This window comes from Sapajus apella, unplaced genomic scaffold, assembly GCF_009761245.1.
Source record: "Sapajus apella isolate SASKATOON/1434 unplaced genomic scaffold, GSC_monkey_1.0 scaffold157, whole genome shotgun sequence".
NCBI classification, from domain to species: Eukaryota; Metazoa; Chordata; class Mammalia; order Primates; family Cebidae; genus Sapajus; species Sapajus apella.
The window spans coordinates 945,463-964,879 of NW_022437097.1; the positions used below are offsets into that span (position 1 = coordinate 945,463).

The 19,417-nt window shown below is 47.7% G+C and overlaps 1 protein-coding gene across 3 annotated transcripts in view; it reads right to left on the bottom strand.

Moving 5' to 3' along the window:
- DAPK1 (death associated protein kinase 1) overlaps positions 1–19,417 on the bottom strand; it is a 206,094-nt gene that overhangs the window by 67,346 nt on the left and 119,331 nt on the right. The window lies entirely within an intron of this gene.

Below are 19,417 nucleotides of genomic sequence, written 5' to 3' on the forward strand. Positions count from 1 at the left end.
GAACAAGCTCCCCTAAAAACTCCATGGTAGTGATGAATGGCAAATAACAGGGAAGTTTTAATAAGAGTTTTTATAAGTTAATCTTTATCAAGTTTAACCATACATTCACAACATAATAATTAAGTGCAATTATGCACAAACTGCTGTATTCATTATCTTTCTTAGGGCAACAGAGCTCCCTAAACGTTATACCTTCCACATCTACATCCATTCAGAGTAAAGAAAATTGGTGCTCCTAAGATCAGACAAGAATGACAAAAAAGCTGTTTTCTTCAAAGTTTCAGATCCCATAGGCCTTCACCTTTCAGGTTGGTGTTTCCTTAGCATGTCTAGAGTCCATGGACATCAGAATTGTTTGAGGATGCTTTAAAAATAAAGATTCTGAGCCTCACTTTTTTTTTTTCCTTGAGACAGAGTCTTGCTCTGTTGCCCAGGCTAGAGTGCAGTGGCCTCGGCTCACTGCAACCTCTGCCTCCTGGGTTCAAGTGATTCTCCTGCCTCAGCCTCCTGAGTAGTTGGGATTACAGGCATGTACCAACATGCCCAGCTAACTTTTGTATTTTTAGTAGAGACAGGGTTTCACCATGTTGGTCAGGCTGGTCTTGAACTCCTGACTTTGTGATCCACCTGCTTTGTCCTCCCATAATGCTGGGATTACCAGCATGAGCCACCATGCCTGGCCTGAGCCTCACTTTCAATCTGCGGTGCGAGGGCTTCCAAGAGTGGTGACGAGGAAACTCAGCATTTTCAACAAGCACCTAAAAATTTTCTGAGACCATTTCCCCTCATCTGAATTCCAAGCTCCTGCTGCAGGGCCTCCCTCTGATTTATGGGGAGGGTGAAGTGATTCTCCTATCCCCAGGGCTCTGGCAGAGGCAGCCGTACCCTCCTGTGAGCAGTCCATAGGCCTCCCCTATCCCCCAGGGGACACAGCAGAGCCTGGGCCCAGCCAGGATGCCCAGGAGCCAAGTGAGAGGGAGGCTTGTAGGTGTCCTGCATGGACCCTGCCTCAGAAGTGGCCTTGCTCTCCTCCTGACCCCTCCCCTGCACCCCCCACTTTGTTCTCAGGAGATGCAGTCTACCCCACCCTCTCCCCTCCAAGGTGCCCTTGGCCTCATGGCCCCCACGTGGTCTCCTCATGGAACAAGGCAAGGCCTCCTGCTTCTCACTTTTGTGTCTTATTCTTAAAACAAACAATAGAAGGAGAGAAAATCCTTCAACTATAGCAGGTAAGAATAAAAAGTGGGAGATTGTGAACCAGCCCACCCCAAAGAAAGCTCTCCCATTGAGGTGGAGGTTGCAGTGAGCCGAGATGCTACCACTGCACTTCAGCCTGGCAAAAGGGCAAGACTGTCTCAAACACACACACACACACACACACACACACACACACACACACACACACACAAACCAGGATTGGTGGCTCACGCCTGTAATCCCAGCACTTTGGGAGGCCAAGGCAGGTGGATCACCTGAGGTCAGGAGTTCAAGACCAGCCTGATCAATATGGTGAACCCCCGTCTCTACTAAAAAAAACAAAAATCAGCCAGGCATGGTGGCGTGCACATGCAACCCCAGCTACTTGAAAGGCAGAGGTAGTGCACTCCAGCCTGACCGACAGAGCAAGACTCTACCACAAAAAAAAAGAAAAGAAAGCTCTCCCATCACACCTGGGTCTCCAGCCCTGGCTTCTGTGCTCCCTGGGGCGCCCCTCGCCACCCGGGCTGGCTCAGGCACTGCAGCCGCGCGCTGTGGAGAAGTCAAGTCCCAGCATCCACTCCATGTCTTAACTCTGCCACGCGCTCACCCTGAAACCTGGAAGGTTACCCTTTCTCTTGAGCCTCATTTCCCCAAACAGGGGTCATAACACCTCTTCCATTGAAGGTTAAGAGGATTAAAGGTAATAGACAAGTGTAACTGGCAAGGCTGGCACATGGGTAAGGTCCAGCTTGTGGGAAGAAGTGTTGTTATAAAGAAGGCCACTGGCACCTCTGTCGCCCCTTTAACATACCACTGCTTCGTACAGGATTCAATATGAAAGCCCCTTGCCGCCCTCCCCTCCTCCTTAAACGCCATTGGTTGAGCCTAACCATGGTGCTTCCCAGGAAGAAGGCGAGGGAAGGCAGTGAAACTCCTCCTGTGAATGTGGTGCCCCGCCGCCAGCTTTCTCTCTGTGCCCCTCTTCAGGGCCTCCCAACCCCACCTCACTCACACCGTGCTTGTGTTGTCACATAGTACAGAGACGCAGTTTTCAGACAATGAGAAATGTCTGAAGTTTGGCTGCCTGGTTGGGGTGAATCTTCCAGCACCTACGCAGTTTGGCACAGGCTGCTGGCCCCGAGTCCTTTCCAGGGGCTCCACTGTCTAGCCTTCTGGCACCCCCATGCTGCCCTGGCCTCAGGCTGTGCCTGCTCTTCTTTGGCTAGCTTTCCTTTCCTCCCTGCTGACCTAAGCTTTCTTCAGATTCACGATCTCCTTCTTCTGCCTGCTCCATCTTCTGTGAGGCAGGATGGCAAAAATGAGGGGACTGTGGTTCAAACCCTGCCAGGACCTGAGGGGCTCCAACCTCATTGAGCCTCGGGCTCCCCTTCTGTAAAATAAGGGGTAACATCATAGCTTACAGAGTCGTCCTGAGGTTCCAGAACATGTAGACATCCTTAGTGCTCAAAAAATGCTGCTGTCTTTCTTCACACCTGGCTTCAAACCAGAAGTCCCCCCATGGCAGCGAGGGTGTGCTGGTGAGGCTTTAACAGTAGGCTCTTTGGGGTTCGGGTGGGCAGGGCCCATTCCTGAGGTGTCACATTCCCGCCATGGCTGTCTCAAGCTCCCCACAGGATGTTGGGGACCGTGGAGTTGGGGAGGGATGGGCACTGCAGCTGTGACCTGGGCGAGCTGGCGTTGACACAGCACTGCTGAGCAGCCACTTGGCCTGCCACGGTGTTCCACATTTTCCAAAGATGGTCTGACGGCATCTCATCCTCATGCTCTTCTGCACCCTGATCGTGCCACCCTCCCTTGGGCACTAGGTGGCATCTGTGGTTCCCTCTCTTGAATCTGGGGCAGGCCCTGTGACTGCTTTGACCAATGGCACAAGTGATTCTGCCAACCCCACTGTGGTTTTTCCTGGACTGGGGGCCTCCAGGTCCCACCTCCTGAAGCTCTCGGGTAAGATGCAAGAAGTGTGATGATGCCAAGCCACTGTTCCATGTGGAGAAACTCAGGAAGAAGAGATCTCCTTGGAGAACAAGGTGCAGGAGCTTTGAGCAAGGAAGGCATCTTGGAAGAGGAGCCTCCAGCCCAGCCGAGGCCACATGACAGATCATCCAACAACTGATCAATGAGGAAACATGACAGGGTCTGCTGAACTTCTATCAAGGGTGGACCCTAAATATTTCAGGGTTTGCAGGCCTTGCAGTCTGTCCCAACTACTCAGCTCTGCTGATGTATCATGAAAGCAGCCACAGACGACATGTACATGATGGGTGTGGCTGTGTTCCAACAAAACTTTAGTTAAAACATAGGTGGCAACCTGGGTTTGGTCTATAGGCCGTAACTTGCTGACCCCTGATATAAAGACGAGGTCGCCTCAGCCCAACCTGGGGCAACTCTCAAGGGTCATTCTGGCCCCAGAACTCCCTGTTGGCCAACTAGGGCTGCCATTGAACCGATTCCTGCTCCCTTCCCCTCCTCGCCAAGTCTTGATCCTAAATACAGTACTTAATAAACACCATGCACACTCTTCTCCATCCCAGAGTCTGCTTCCCAGGGAACCCAACATATACCCCACTGGATCTGGGGTAGTTTTTTACACAGCCATAGAAGGCTGGAACATGCACCATCTTGAACTGGGCTTGATTACTAGGCTCAGCCAATGGAAGCCAGGCTTGCCCTTCTCTGGCCTGGTCATCTTGTGTTTTATTCAGTATTTGTGTCCTCAGAAACTCAACTCCACAGGAGTAAGAACAATGAACAACCCTGGAACCCCAAGAGTTAGGAATCAGGACTGTGATCAAGATCGGGAGCAGGAGAGCACTAGTTAATCCTTTTAGTTTTTATCATTGAACCTTCTCACAAGTCCCTGTTCAAATCTCATCTTGTTATGAAGCAGTCCATGTCATGGCTTGCCCAGGCTGCCAAAATCTTCAGTTAGACATTAGAAAGGGTAGGAGAGCCCCTATCCCACTTGGTCAGGATTCATCAGCTGGTGCCCAGAAGGCCATATGTATTCACTGCATCCCCCTCACCCATACACATTCACATATACATATACTTATCACACACATATACTCATCTTCCTTCATATCTCATATGTACACATTTTTCATCCCAACATACTCATCCCCCTTCATCCCTACATTTCCTTCATTTCTACATATGTAACTCATCTTCCTTCATCCCTACATATGAACTCAATCTCCTTCATCCCTACAATATACTGATCACCCTTCATCTCTACATATGTACTCAATCTCCTTCATCCCTACAATATACTGATCACCCTTCATCTCTACATATGTACTCAATCTCCTTCATCCCTACAATATACTGATCACCCTTCATCCCTACATATGTACTCATCCTCCTTCATCCCTACATATATACCCTCTTCCTTAATTTTTACATATATACTCATCCTCCTTCATTCTACATATATACTCATACTCCTTCATCTCTACATACATACTCATCTTCCTTCAGTTCTACATATATACTAATTACCTTTCATCCCTACATACTCATCCTTCTTCATCCATACATATATACTCATCCTCCTTCATCTCTACATACATACTCATCTTCCTTCATTTCTACATATATATTCATTCTCCTTCATGCCAATTCATAAAGGCAGATGTTTTTGCCATGACCTCTGCTTATAAAATCTTTAGAAATTAATCAAAATAATTGAAACTAAATGATTGTAGCAAAGGCTTGGGAGCATGATAACCATTGTTTGATAATTTATTCCCTATTTGGCCCCAAAATCTCCAAAGGTAGAAAATGACTTGAGGATTTTTCACATGCATGCTGAGAACCAGAACTCAAATGCTCACGATGTTGCTGAACAGCTGAATCGCGTTAACAAGGAAATCAGTCAAAAAACCTTGCCCTTTTCTCTTTGTTCCAAATTCTACAATTTGCTTAAGAGAAGGCAGGCTGATGGAAGGAGAGATGAGCAGTCTGTGCAGCAGATTTAGAAAGCAAGTTAACCTCCTTTATTAGGGCTTTGAGTCAGTATTTTAAATTACGGTTTTATCAGGGAAATCGTGTGAAATGAATACTAATGAACATTTGCTGTTTTCACCAAGAGAGCTAGAAAATACATGGCTCTGTCTCCTCCTCACGTCTTTTACTACCACCAAAGCCTCCCTAAAAGTTGGCCATGACGGAAGGTATTTAGGATATGTCACTACATTAAAAACAAGGGGGGGGGGCTTTTGAATAATGCAGGAGAAGGTATTACAAGATAGAATTTTCCTTTTTTTTTTTTTTTTTTAAAAGATGGTGTTTCACCATGATGACCAGGCTGGTCTTGAACTCCTGACCTCAGGTGATCCACCCACCTCAGCCTCCCAAAGTGCTAGGATTACAGGCGTGAGCCACTGCGCCCAGCACAAGATAGAATTTTCTAAATTAAAACATTCTGGAAGGTTCCTGACTTTTGCTAGGAATTGCCCAAAATATAGCAAGACTTGATTTGGGACCAGCTCTTGTTACCATCTAAGCTGTAGAGGACCCCTGTCTACATACTAACTACTCCATGAGGCCCATTTCAAGGCAAACATTAGGATTCTTCAGAGTGGAAGAAATCCGGCGCCAAGTATGCTCCCCCAGGGCACTCCTTCGAGGCCTGCCTCCCAGGTCACAAAGCCCTGGGAGGCAGAGGTGCCAGCTCCAATTCTGGTCTCAAGGGGTGGGCGACTGGAAGGGATGTAAGGAGGTCACATCACCTCTCTGGACCTTACCTTGCTCTATGTATAAATAATGAGAGAATTGAGTAACTGGGTCAAGTTCCTTGAATCCAGGACTACATCTGGCCAGTAAAATACGGACAAAAATGATGTGTGCCATTTCAGACCTGACCCCTAAAACATCCGATGTGATTCCCCAACCAACACTCTCATCCCTCTCTTTGGCTGCCGGAATACATGTGACCCAGCACAGGACTCCAAGAAGGGCCTGGGGGAAGCAGAGACTATGTGGAAGTAATGTGGATCCCTGAGTCACTGCCTGGAGGAGGTCATCAATCTACCCTAACTGCATGAGACTTTGAGTGACTGAGAGACAAATCCTGTTATGTTAAGCTACCAGATTTTGTGGTTGTCTTCTGTCTGCTCTACATATAAAACTATTTAATCAGAAGTAATAATGTAACACATTTTATAAACTAAAAGAAAGCGACTGATGGAAATGCACAGAGCATGCTAACTATTGTGGTTATCTATTGCTGTGTAACAAATCTCCCCAGAATGTTAAGTTTTAACCATGACAGTCATCTCATGGGTTGGGAATTCAGGAAGGGTTGGCTGGGCAGTTGTGGCTTAGGGCGTGTCGTGGGTTGCAATCAGACGATGGCTGAAGCTGAAACGGCAGGCGTACTGAAGCAGCCAGGGGCTATCTGGGTACCTGTCTCCTTGTAGTCTCATGTCTCTGGGTTGGTCTCTCCATCTGGGCTAGTTTGGGCTCCCTCATAGCACACTGGCCTCAAGATATGTGGACCATTCAGAGGCAGGTCAGGGCTCCAGAGCAACTGTCCCAGCAAGCAAGGTGGAAGCTGCCTCAGAAGTCACACAGCATCGAAAGGACCTATCCAGATCCAAGGCAAGGGGGATTCCAGGTGTTTGGCCCTACAGGTAGGATAGTTGATAACACTGACGCCATCTTTGGAAAACATGTCACACTGACTATGACAGAGGAACTGAAGTTTTCAATTTTATTTCATCCTAAATGTCCACTTTAAAAGGGTTAGGCCCAGGCATCGTGGTGCACAGCTGCAAACCCAACACTTTGGGAGGCTAAGGTGGGATTGCTTGACACAACAAATTTGAGACCAACCTGGGCAGCACAGTGAGACCCCCATCCCTACATAAAATTTTAGAAATGTATTCAAAAAATAATGAAAAACAAAAGGGTTAGGTATAGGTAGTGTATTAGTTTGCTGGGGCTACACTAATGGAATAACACACTTTGGGTGGCTTAAAATGACAGAAATTTCTTGCCTCAGTTCTAGAGGTTACAACTCCAAAACCAAGGTGTCTACAGAGCCATGCTCCCTCCAAAGCTTGGAGGGGAATCCCTTCTGGCCAATTCCCAGCTTCCGGGGCTTTGCCAACAATCTCTGGGCTCCTGGCCTTATTGAGGAGCACTCCCATCCCACCTGCACATGGCGCTTTACCTGCATCTCTCCCTGTAGGCTGCCCTCTGCACACGTCTGTGTCTGCATCCAAACTCCCCCTTTATGAGAACATCAGTCATATGGGATCTGGGCCCACCCAGGTACCCTCATTTTAACTTGGCTACATTTGCAAAGGCCCTATTTCCAAAGAAGATGAAACATTCTGAGGTCCTGGGGGTTAAGACTTCAACATATGTTTTGTGGGGGAGCATCCAATCTAACCCATAATAAGTAATAACTCCCCAAATTATTACAGGTTGGGTAAAGCAATTCAGGAAATAAAGAGAAGCAAGGAAAGGGGAAGATAATTAGAATCCACTAAGTGTTTTCTTAGTCTTGCATTTGGATCTCCTGTGAAGGAAAGGCTCATTCATGTATTGCTATAAAAATGTTTTAATTCAGGTCAGAAAAATGTGGGTGAGAAATAAATATCTGGTGCTCTCCTTGGGGCTTAAGCAAATCCCCAAGCATTTTGAGACGATTCTTCCTTTACCATAACTACCCTGGTATATATGGTGTGAGGGAGTGAAGTGGTCCCCAACTACCTCTTGGCTTTGCCTCTAAATAAACCAAGAACTAAAACTCAAGACTCCACCATCACCACTGTGTTGAAAGTTCTTTCCTGTTAATTTAGGAGACATCTTGAAGGGTGTTCATATGCTCACCTCTCATATTCTAATTTCAGTTCTTTGGGTCACTGGAGGACTCTGCTAAGTGAAAACTGAAGCTGGGACATAGGAAGGGAAAGATGGAACACAGGGCATTCCTTTCTGCATTTGTCAAACAAGAGCGAATCTAAGGTTGGAAACAGAGTCGGGGGTCGAAGCCATTTTTTGCTTCTATACTGCATTTCCCTCAATTAAATGAATCACATCAACAAAATTTCTAACCTTAAGGCCTCCTCTGAATTAGCCCTACCTTCTTTAAATCCAAAATGCAAGATGTATCCGAAAATATGTTTTCTGTCTGTTTTCACCTCAAATTCAAGTTGAAGTAACAACTTAAAAGGAGCTGCGTGGATTCTCATAAAACAGCATGCCTGGCACTCAAAGTTCATGGGAAAGAAGATCTTCCATTTTACCCAGGGAGGTTGTGTGAAAGCAGGAAGGAGCCTCCCGAAGGTCCCTAGACAAACCCCTAAGGGAAGAATATGGCTCTAGGGTTGGGAGGCACTGCAGGCAGTAGCCTGGTTTGCATGGGGCTCTGTGTCCTCAGAGAGGTTAAGTTACTTTCACAGGCACAGTTTCTATGTCTGTAAAATGGGGATATTAATTCCTACAGTTCTAATGGGATTAATGAAAACAACATGGCTAGGATATGAGCATCTGGCACAGGGCAATGGTCCCAACATTCCCTGCAGCAGTCCACGGCCTGAACTCCTCACAGCCATAGGTGAGAGAAGCCTTTGAAGCTCCTCTCTCTGAGTGCCTCTTGCCCAGGTCCTGGGTTTACGGCGTGGGAGTCTGATATGGACCTCATGCTAACGACAGAATAAGGCCCCGCACTCTTGTGGCTGAAGGGTAGGGTTTTGCTGAAACAGATGGACATTCCTGGGGCCAAAAATCTGGGGAAGACAGCAAACAGGTAGACTGGAAGGTGGGCCATGGCTACGAGGGAGAGGGGACACTCTGTCTGCGTCTTTCTTTTGGGTCTAGACACAGTGGAGTTTAGGCATTCCTGAGAGCAGCCAGGGGGGAAGGGGAGAGAGAGCAAGTAGAGGGGGGGCGTGGTTGGGCTGAGGAGAGAGGAGGTGTTGGCCATTCAAAGCTTGGCACAAGAACCCTGCGATTTATAAGCACCACCGCCTACTTGCTGTGACTCTATTTTCCTCCTGTCATTCTCAGCTCTCAGTAAAGTCTTATTTAAAATGCTTTAGTTGTACCAGCTGTGCAACAATAAATTAAGCACAAAGCATTTTCCTGCTCAGGCAAGAGTGTCAAGGGGACCTGAGGCCAGGATGGAGGTCATAGAGGTGATGAGAGAGGACCCTCAGGAGCAAGGTCAACCTCATGGGCTGAGGCAGCGACCCTCAGAACCCCTTTCCATGTGAGTGTCTCCGCACGGCCACCTTGCTGGGTCTGGGCTTGCTGAGGAAGATAGCAGGCTCCTTAACAGCCACCAATGTGTTTGGAAAGAACTGAACTTTGTCTTGGTCTCTTACAAATATACTGATCTTTAGAAAAATGAAAACATCCAACTACAAAACTGAAGCTGCTTCAGAACATCTCCCCCAATACTGGTCCTCCTCCTCCCTACCTCCCCAAAAGTATGCACTATCATGAGTATGGTGTATAGCCCTCCAGAACTTTTTATGAAGTCTGTGCAGCATATGGCATTGTTTTATGTACATTTTAGGAACATAAATGACATCGGATTCTATGCATCAATCTGCAATTTGCTATTCAACCTCAGCAATTAGTAGAGATCTATACTAGCCCATTAGTATAGCTCTCTTGCATCCACTTCACTGTGGCCAAATGTTCACCTGAAGGTCTAGATAAAAGAGTTTATTTAGCCCATTCCCTAACGCCTTTACGTTCATTCCAAATTTTCACTATCACAAACTAGAAGGAAACGATTCCCTGTGCACCTGACTACTACTTTTCTAGGCTCTAGGATATCTAGCCCAGTTTGGAATTTCTGGGTCAAGGTGACACTCAGTTGCAGGCTGTGCTGCATAACCTTATGCTTCTCCAGCAGCAATTCATGAATGTTGCTTTGGTTTCATGTCCTCACTTGCTTGTTTTTGTTTCTTTCTTTTTTTTTTTTTTTTTTTTTAAGAAACAGGGTTTCGCTCTTGTCGCCCAGGCTGGAGTGCAATGGCATGAACTCAGCTCACTGCAACCTCTACCTCCTGGGTTCAAGTGATTCTCCTGCCTCAGCCTTCCGAGTAGCTGGGATTACAGGTGTGGGCCACCACACCCAGTTAATTTTTTTTGTGTTTAGTAGAGGCAGGGTTTCACCATGTGTGTCAGGTTGGTCTCGAACTCCTCAATTCAGGTGATCCACCCAGCTTGGCCTCCCAAAGTGCTGGAATTATAGGTGTGGGTCACCGCACCTGGCCCTTGCTTGGTATTATTACTTTTGGCCAATTGAATGAGTGGAAAACATGAACCAATGTTTTATCATACACCTCCCTGCTTACTAGCAAGACTGGTCATCGTGCACATGTTTACCGGCTGTTTGTACTCCAGTGGGTGTAAACTGTGTGTCCACATCCTTTGCCCATTTTCTTACTGAACCGGTAAAGTCATTCATTTTAATTGATTGATGGGTGCTCCCTACATATTCTGGATACTACACCTTGATCTCACATATTCTGAATGTTTTCTCTCCATCTGTTACTTGCCTTCTAACTTTGCTTAAAGCAATGTTTTGTTACACAGATGTTTTAAATTCACATGCAGTCAAACTTATCAATCTTTTTGCAGAAATCAAGATTTTCTAAACCAAACATGAGAACAATAATACAGCATGTGGAATCTAGCAGCTGTGTGTCCCAGGGCAAAGTACTTAATCTTTCTGGGCTTGTGGATGTTAACAATGGCTGCCTGTGTGCCCAGAGCAGCAGGTGGCATCTCACAGATCTTCTCCGGCACCACTGTCCCTTCCCAACACCCTGCATGTCTCTACACGGGGAGCTACTCAAGGGCAGCGTTACATATCGATGATCGCCGGAGCCCATCACAGGGGAAGCTGGAGCTCCCAAGAGAGCTGATCCTGTGTACCTCTTGCCCACTCCACATTTAGTGACATTATGCTGGCAGCTGGAGACTGGCCATGGTGGGAGCATTTATACCACAGAAATAGGCAAACATTACCACCAAAGCTCTCTCCCTGGAGAGCCTGTTGTTAGAGCTCTACCAGCACGCCACCAACCTACAGCGTCCTAGGCACAGCATCTGCCTGCATGGCCTGCAGCTGAAAGCTGCCGTTCCTGCGGACGGACAACTCTAGTTAGAAAATTCTTTCCTATAGAGACCCAGGATCTACCTCTGGCCACACAGGTGCTGGTTCTGCCTTCTGGAACAGCGATGAACAAGCTGTTTCTGTGAGACGTCGCTGGGCCATACGCTCTCTCTTGCATCTGTTCAACTCTGCTATGTGTTCTATTTTGCTTTTATTCTTCCACCATTTGAAAATGTGAAAATGTCTTCATTTTATTCTTGAGGACTGCACATACACAGGTGACAGTCTCGGGCCCACTAGCTGTAGTTTGTCAACTACTCAAGAACAACGGAGGTCACAGAACCCAGCCGCGCTGGGGCCTGCACGGCCACCTTCCCATATCTGAAGATGGTTATCATATGCTCCGAGTGTTTTCTTCCCAAGCCTAGGGTCCTTCCAGTGTTGCTCTTAAAGTCAATTCCAAATAACGGTGACTTTGGAATGCTTATAGAATCCACTTCTCTGGACCTCTGGAGCTGTGGTGGGCACTGATGCTAAAAGGTACAGTGGATGGCAAAAAATGGACACGGAAAGCTGACCGAGGTCAGTAGGGTGCTCTGGACAACTCAGGAGTGTCACAGGATCTGCAAGAAAGCAGGGGATGGGGTCCCGGCTGAGTAATCTGGGAGAAGACACTTAACCCTCAGTAGAATAAAGATGGCTGCAAACTTTTTGGTACGATCCATTGAGAGCTGTGGTCTCTTTTGCTGCATTGCCTTGAATCTGAGCAGCCTCTGTGCCTGCTGGACCAATAGAATTTGAAAGAAGTGATGCTGAGCCACTTTCCAGGCCCAGGTCTTAAGAGACTGGCAGTATCCACGTCCTGTTTTGGAGGACATACCCTTGGGTCTCAGCTGCCATGCTGTGGAAGAGCCCAACTAGCACTATGGAGGAGCACAGGTGGGGTGGAAACAACAGCTCTGGCTGAACTCACCACTGACAGCCAGCACTACCTCATCGGTCACGTGAGGGGACATCTTGGAAGGGGATCCCCTCTGAGTGATGTCCCGCATGTCAGGGGCCATCTAAGTAGGGAATCCTGTAGCCCCAGGCAGCCGCTCCAGCTGGGGCTGCAAGGAGTAGGGAAAAGCTGTCCCTGCTGAGCCTTGTCCTGATTTCAGATTTGTGATCACAACAAATGACTGTGGCCATGTCACATCAAGAAGCTTTGGAGTGGTTTCTTTTGTAGCAAGAGTCTCAGAACCCTGCCTCCTTGGGCTTTTGTGAGGATTAAATGACACGATGTATATAATATACCCGGCATAGAAAAAGTGCTCAGTAAATGGCAATTATCAGCATTCAGAAAAAATAAAGCTGCTTGAGTTCCCCTCCCAGTCCAGGAACAAAGTGTTACCTCCTATCTGAGGGGTTTTGCTCCTCAGGCCCTGCTTTCTACAGAGGTGGATGTTTTTTCAGGGTTTCAACATTAAATGAGATCAAATGAAAGACGCTTCTGAGCAAGAGCATGGCACACAGTCCTCGTGCAGGAAATGCTAGCTCAATCCCCTGCACAATCCCTTCCTCTCAGGACCCCAGAACCTTTCATAAAAACTGTCTTGTCTTACAACTCCACTCCCAACCCACCCTCTAGACCATCATGACACCACTGTACCCGGTCCCCAATGTCTCTTAGAACTAACAGGCAATTTTATTCCAGTTCCTTTGTGTCCTGGTTGATGATGGGGACAGGCTGTCATTACCAGCACGGAAAACCTTATGTTTCAGGGATGTATGCCTCACGCATGAGGGACCAAACCTGTTAGCTCCACCAACTGTGCCAAGAAAAGAAAGCTCCACATTTGGAAACACTTTGGGATCCCCAAAAGGTCTCTAGCCTCAAAAATGTGGTCTTCCATAGGCATGAAAGACTGATCTGGGAAGCTGCATTATGGTCCAGCCTGCGTGGAAAAGGAAGATTTTAATGTGATCACTTTCATTCATAAATGAAAAAAGCAAAATCATGACTTTCTTTCGGCACCCAAGATGGAAACAGAATGCTGGATTGGTGAAAAGAAAACGCACTGTGATTTATCGATACCAGCAGGCCTGGGAGGACGTGGGGCCAGCCCACTTTACTCAGCTGTTAAGAAGGCGGAAGTCATTACCAGCACAGAACAACAAAAAACTGTGCTTTCAAGTCCTAGTGGGCCCCTTATATGACCACCCAACCCACTGACTCAGATGATGGCATGCTCAAATTCAGGCCCAAATGATTAGGCAGCAGTTTGCTGAGGCGCAGATTTTCAAACAGGAGGCTGCAGTTCTCAGCTTGACATGGAATTAAAAAAAAAGTCCTTATTTTTTCTTAAATTGAGGAAGCATTATGTGGGATATAATGAGGCATTTATAAAACAAGCCAACAGCTGGGCGCGGTGGCTCAAGCCTGTAATCCCAGCACTTTGGGAGGCCGAGGCAGGTGGATCACGAGGTCAAGAGATCGAGACCATCCTGGTCAACATGGTGAAACCCCGTCTCTACTAAAAAAAATACAAAACATAGCTGGGCATGGTGGTGCGTGCCTGTAGTCCCAGCTACTCAGGAGGCTGAGGCAGGAGAATTGCCTGAACCCAGGAGGCGGAGGTTGCAGTGAGCCGAGATCACGCCATTGCACTCCAGCCTGCGTAACAAGAGGGAAACTCCGTCTCAAAAAAAAAAAAAAAAAAAAAAACAAACAAGCCAACAAACCAAAAACAATCTTTTTTTCTCTCTTTCCCTTTCAGGGAAGAGAATCCACCTTCCCTCTACCCATTGCATCAGTCAAAATGACTGTAGCTCTTGAAAACGAGCTCTTGGTTCAGGGACTTGGTTTTTCAAGAGACAGCCCTCTGGAGCAGCAACTTTGAGTGTTGTTTTGTGAGACGCTGGAGGCTGCTGCTCAGGCAGCGGGGTGACACACCCTGCAGGGTGTCTGGTGTAGGAGGTTGTCCCACCTACGAAGGAGTCACAGAAACCACAGCCTCCCACCCCAGCACTGGGCATTGGCTCATTTTCTGATTGTCTGCTTGCATTTTTGTTTCCACAGGGGATAGGGAGCGAGGGGGCACAAGAAACAGAAATGCATGGGGGAGGTACCATAAAAATACTCCAAACAGATGAAATCAGAATTTGTTCAAGTTCCCAGAGACCTCTCAGAGATGAAAATGGTGGAGGACATCAACTCAGAGAAATTTAAAAAAAAAAGTGCAACACAGCTAGCATGAGAGCCATTATAGAACAGAGGCTCAGTATGCACCCCAAGTGCATATTGAGAGAGGTGGTAACGTGTGAGGAGGGGCCCTGGTATTGCCGAGGCTCTAGTGGGGGAACCGAGCATTCCTGGGTTGGTGAGGAGAGGCTGAGGGTCTGGAGTCACCCAGGCCACAGTTCTAACAGGAGGTGAAGGGAACAGGCAGGGGCGGGTAGAGGGTGGTGCTCAACAGTGTCCACTTCAGGTGAAATTAAAAAACAAACTCAGGTGAGAAAAACCACACGCTAGCATGAGAGAAAAAAGCCCAGAATCAGAGTGGACCCTTAGCTGCCTGCATCAGGAATGCAGCGTGGATTTCAAACCCAAAGCAAGAGGCAGACACCCTCATACTTAACATCCAAAGAACTGCAGACCACAGACCGCCCTGGGCCCTATATTTCAAGAGAAACGCAGAGTCTGGAAAATATTCAGAAAATGGCACACCAACAATAGGGTGGTACACACAAGGAAGACGATGAAGACTGTCTCCTCCCCGGGAAGGTCAGGGAGGCCTGGAGATGCAGAAATGCTTACCACAGATGGCCCCAGGAATGGAGGAAATCTGGACTAGGGGGTGCAGGTAGGAAGCCCACCAGCCTCTGGGCATGGCGTCCCCCAGTAAAATGGCAGAGCCTGATAAGCAGGTTGCTGTGAATGGATTGTGGGTGTGTAGAGGCACAGGTCCCTCCCCGCACCTCCCAGGTTGCATGGAGCCCTGGGATACTTGGCTGGACCTTCCAGGAGTTCATCTCCAGCCACAAACTCAGCCATTTACCCCAGTGCTCAAAGTAAGTGGTCATGACCAATGCATGCTGTCCCAGTGCAAAAAAGAAGAGGGAAGCCTTGCTCTAGGAAATACTTGGAGGAAGGAGGGTAAAGAGGGAAGTGCCTGAGAGACACACTATAGCTTCATCCTCCAGTGGACAGAATGCAGATTCCTTGGCTGGAACTAAAGAAAGTGCTCAGGCACAGAGAAACAAGGCACCGAACAGCCAGAGTGGCCGCAGCACAAGCCAAGTCTCTTGTTGCTTTAACGGCTTCAGCCCAGGCTTTGGATACCCACAGATATAATTAGGCCAATCAAAAGTGGGGCAAATGGAAAAGCAGCGGCTGCCAGGCATCTCTTCAGCCTGGGTAATTATAACGGGAGCTGGAACAAAAGGCTGGCCCAAGTAAGCCAAGCAGGGACAGCTATAGATGGAGGTTTATTCCAGAATCAATCTGCCTGGGCTAGTTGAAAACAAGGGAAGGCTATTATCCGGGGAAGCACAGACACCCACCTCCTCCTCCTTCTCCTCCTCCTCCTCCTCCTCCTCCTCCTCCTCCTCCTCCTCGACTGGGCTTAATTCCCCCTGCCCTTTCATGACCTGGAAATCCCAGGAGAGAAGACCACCAGCCCATCAGAGGCACACAGCTGATCCGAGGGACATGCTGCCTGTCCTTTAGCCACCTTGAGATCTGGAAAGCTGCAGTTTTAACAGGCATAGAGTAGAATAATTCTTCCCTCGATTTGAGGAGGGGGAACAAGGGTTGGAGGAGGAGAAAGAGATGGAAAAGGAGAAAGAGCTGGAACTCACTCAGCAGATGGTGAGGCTGTCACCTGCTTTCCATCCCAGTTTCTCTCTTTGAGCTATAAAAGCCTGGCCCTGAGAGAAGAGGGGATCAGAGACCAAGGAGGGTTACAAGCAGACAGTCTCCACCACCCACCTAAGGAGAGGGGCAGGGAGCAGGTGGCCTGAAACCCCGCTCTGCTGGAAGCAGGGGCTAGGAGCAGAGATCTCCCCCACCGGAAGCCTTTAAGGAAGAGCAGATGAGGTCTGGATCTCCTTTTCAGCAGCATCATCTGTCTGGGACCATGCATGCCAGGGGAAGAGCAGGATGGGTGCCAGGAAGGATGCTGTAATGGACAAAGGGGCCTTTGCATTGTCTGAAGGGCTCATCTTCTTTCTTTCCTTCTTTGCAGAAATATGCATTGGCACCTGCTATGTGATGGGCATGACTCTACAGATGACAATGACAATCAGCAGCATCACTTTCAGCCGCCCACCTCTGACTGTCATCAGCCCCTAGCATAACAATGCCAGATACATAATAAGTTCTCAGCACTTGTCCCCTGGAGTTTCATCGACTGTCCTACCGGACTCATTCCCATCCGTACATCCAGTTCAAACACATGGTTCTGCATCTCAATCCTCTCAGGCCTAGGGTGGAAATCAGCTCTGCTGACCAACTGCCCTGTTCTCATGAGAGAGGACTGCTTCGAGTATGGCAGGTCATGTGCAAGCCAGAGCCTTCTGGAAGCAGTGCCTGTGGTTCTGTTTCCTCTCCACCCCACCGTCCTTGCATGGAAAAGCTCCTCACTACGGTTCCTCAGAGTCCTTACTGTTGTCTCCCAGTCAGTCTCCCTGACAGAATTCAACCTCGACCACTTTCACTGGTGGCTGGAAGTGTGCTAGCATGCATACCCTCTCCTACAAGCTTGGCATAGAAAGACAAATCAGTAAAATATTGGTACATCCCCTAGGAAGCTCACAGTTCATTGCAGGAAAGCCACATACACATTTAAAATATAGTACAGTATGTGCTATAATGAACCCATGGATGCCTAAAAAGTGAGGAAAACACAAGTACAAAAACAATTAAACCTAACTGAAGTAGGCAGGAAATCCAGAGAGGGTGACATGTGAGCTGGGTTTTGATGAATGAGTAGGAGTTCTACAGGGAAATAGGTGTGACCTGGCAATGGCAAGATGTTCTCTGTGGGTGGAGCATCAGGGCAGAGGCAAAGGGGGGTGGAAGAGACATGGATGGATATGGGGAGGGGCCTGGACATGGGTTCAAAGGCTCGACACCATTCTACCAGTCATGGACCTTATTTGGTGGGCAGGAGGGAGCCATCCAAGATTAAATCTTTCCTGAGATATAATTCACATGCCATACGGTTCACTCTTTTAAAGTGTACCACTCAATGGGTTTCAGTATTTTCAGAGTTATGCAACCATCCCCACAATCTAATTTTTTTTTTCTTTTCTTTTTTTTTAAATTGCATTTTCGGTTTTGGGGTACATGTGAAGAACATGCAAGATTGTTGCATAGGTACACACATGGCAGTGTGATTTGCTGCCTTCCTCCCCCCCACAATAATTTTAAAACATTTTATCATCCCCAAGAGAAGCCCTAGCTCGTAGTAGCCACTCCCCTTTCCCACCCCACCCTCACCTGCCCTGGGCAGCCACACAGCTACTTCCTGTCTCCACAGATGCGCCTACTCTGGACAGTTCGTGTCAATACAACCACAGGGAGTGCGGTCTATTGTGTCTGGCCTCTTTCACTTAGCATGTTTTCAAGGTTCATCCATGTGGTAGCATGCATTAATACCTCTTATATTCCTTACCAAGTAACAGTCCATTGTATGGACATGCCATGTCACTAGCTGAGGGACATTTGGTTAGTTTCCACTTTTTGGCTGGCATGCACATACTTCTATCACTTTCATCTGTAAGTTTTTGTGTGGAAATATATTTTCATTTCTCTTGGGTACGGTTTGAGGAGAGGAGACGCTGAGTCCTATGGAAACTATGTTTAACATTTTGAGGAACAGACAAACTTTCCCAAAGTGGAATTTGCATTTTCACCAGCACTGTTTGAGAGTTCTAATTTCTCCACATCCCCACCGACACTTGAGAGTGCCTGCCTTTTTTTATGATAGCCATCCTAGTGGGTGTGAAGTGCCATCTCATGGCGCTTCTGAGTTGTAGATCCTACTAATAATATTGAGCATCTATTCGTGTGCTGTTCACCAAAGATTCTTCAGCAAGAGAAGCAGCTGTTTTGTAGTCAATCCAGGGGTAAGCTCAACAGGTGAGAAGCTGGAGGATGCTGCCATAATTTGGGATGAATTCCTGAGATTCTAGGCCAGGGCCAAAGTAGGAGATTGGTAGTAAGGGGAGACTAGAAGCTCTTTCAGCAGCAGAACTTGCAGGACGTCATGGAAGACTAGATGTGTGGCACAGTGGAGAATGGAGGAGAAGAAAACAGAGGCAAGGAGAGCTCTGAGTTTCCCAGTCTGGCAACCAGGAAGATGGGGATGCCACAGACTGAGCTAGAGAAGAAGAGGGAAGCAGGGGCTGTGGAAGGAATGCTATGAGTCCAGTTTACAGCATGTGAAGTTGAGATGCCTTGGGGGACCCATCTGGGGGGAAACGTTGAGTAGGCCACTGGAGAAGCAGCTGTGGGGTTCCAGAGACACCTAGACATACATCTGTAGAGATTGCCAATTTATTAGGAGGTGACAGTTGAGTATCATGGGCTGCATACAAGTTCATGCATTTTGCCATAAACATCAGAACATTTTGGCAGCACCCTTTCAGTGGCAGGAGTGGAAATGGGAGGTAGATGAAAGTGGTCTGAAGAGGGAATGAGCATCAAGGAAGAGAAGGGAGTGAGTATAGGTTGCGTCCTGTCTCCACGCAAACCCTTCCCATTGCATCCATTATAAACATGGACGCCAAGGAGCACCAAGACCACTCACATCCCTTCTGAGACGGACGCAGCACCCAAGGGGCAGAAGAGGCAGGCGGAGTTGAGCTTTCCTGCTGGGCCAGTGGCCCTGGCAATGGAAATCTATCACCAGCCAAAGAGCCAAGACTTCTGGCCCTCACCCTCCACGTCTCTACCTCCCCATTCCAATAAGGAAGTGGAAAAAAGGGAAAACAAAAGGGGATCATGCTTCCGGAAGATGTACTCCCTTTTAAAGAATTTCTGATGGGCACAGAGTCTTTGAGAATAGAGGGCATGAGATCAAATGGACCCTAACTCTGCAGTGACAAATTGTGCATTTTTCAGTG